Source organism: Hyalella azteca, unplaced genomic scaffold, assembly GCF_000764305.2.
Source record: "Hyalella azteca isolate HAZT.00-mixed unplaced genomic scaffold, Hazt_2.0.2 contig13834, whole genome shotgun sequence".
Lineage (NCBI taxonomy): Eukaryota > Metazoa > Arthropoda > Malacostraca > Amphipoda > Hyalellidae > Hyalella > Hyalella azteca.
Genome location: NW_025943741.1, coordinates 36,828 through 37,989, shown reverse-complemented (window position 1 = coordinate 37,989; position 1,162 = coordinate 36,828).

Here is a 1,162-nt window from a genome sequence, read left to right as displayed (position 1 = left end):
GACAAACAGTATAAAATCCTCGGTCTGGAATTTTAAAGATTATAGGCTGATCCATCTAGTAATGAATCCTTGCATTTCAAGTACTATGTGAGTAAGGAAAAGCGTTGCCCTGAGGCCGTACTTTCAAAACTGGTTTATAAAGTACATGCAGCTTGTCTGTCGTAATCAAGTCGGTTTTATTCGATAGGTTTGTTTTGCAATAGGATCTGATTACGTATAGGCCTAAACTGTTGCAAGATTGTATGTATTAAAACCAGTGTGGAGCGAAGCTGGATGCTCCTCTGGGTATAAATTATGGCCATGTGATTTCTCAGTAAACATTGCCTATTGACATTTCAATGGATATATATCTTAGTTGTTATAATATGAATCATGCACGTAAAATAGATCCAATCAAATGATTTTAAATAACTCACAAATCTATGTAATACTTGTAAATATTTCTACTCTTATGTCAAACTGTGAAGTACGCACCATTCGCTCCTGGACAGCCAGATAATCTGGCTAGCGCAGAACAGTGCATTATGCTTTGGCCAACTGGATTCAACGACGCAGGCTGCTCAATCCTGCTACCGTACGTCTGCGAGTCGTTTGTACCGAACAGCTGTGTTGCGCTGCCTCATCCTGCCTACTCCGCTGACTACATGTGCTACAGCAGACTGTAATAATTAAACCAATCACATCTTTTGCCGCCTGTGATAAATTTGGCTCACAGTTGTCGTTACCTCTATGAATTGTTTCATCTCGTCCGCGTAATTTGATAGATTAATAGCTGCACCTATCATAAGTAACTTTGGAATAATCTTTTATGTACAGTTCACTAGCAAATTGAAATATATGGGAAGAGGTGATACCTATTGGTAGGAAAAAAAATGTGAAATGAGAAGTAAGTGGCCGACAGACTTGCGTAAATAACAAGATTACGTTAGGCTATTCCATTTTAGATCCAATAGAGACTAGACAAGCCTAGACAATGCTCGGTCCAAGGAGCTTTAGGAGCGATTTTGTACTGAGTCAATTGAGAACTAACAAAAAACGAAAACGCTCAGGAAGACAATCCTATTCCGTATTAAAGAAATGCCATGCACTGAGTTTTCATTGCCGTTAAATTATTGAAGTGTGCCCGGACGTTCCAACGTCAAAGATGGCTGCCGCAAAAAGG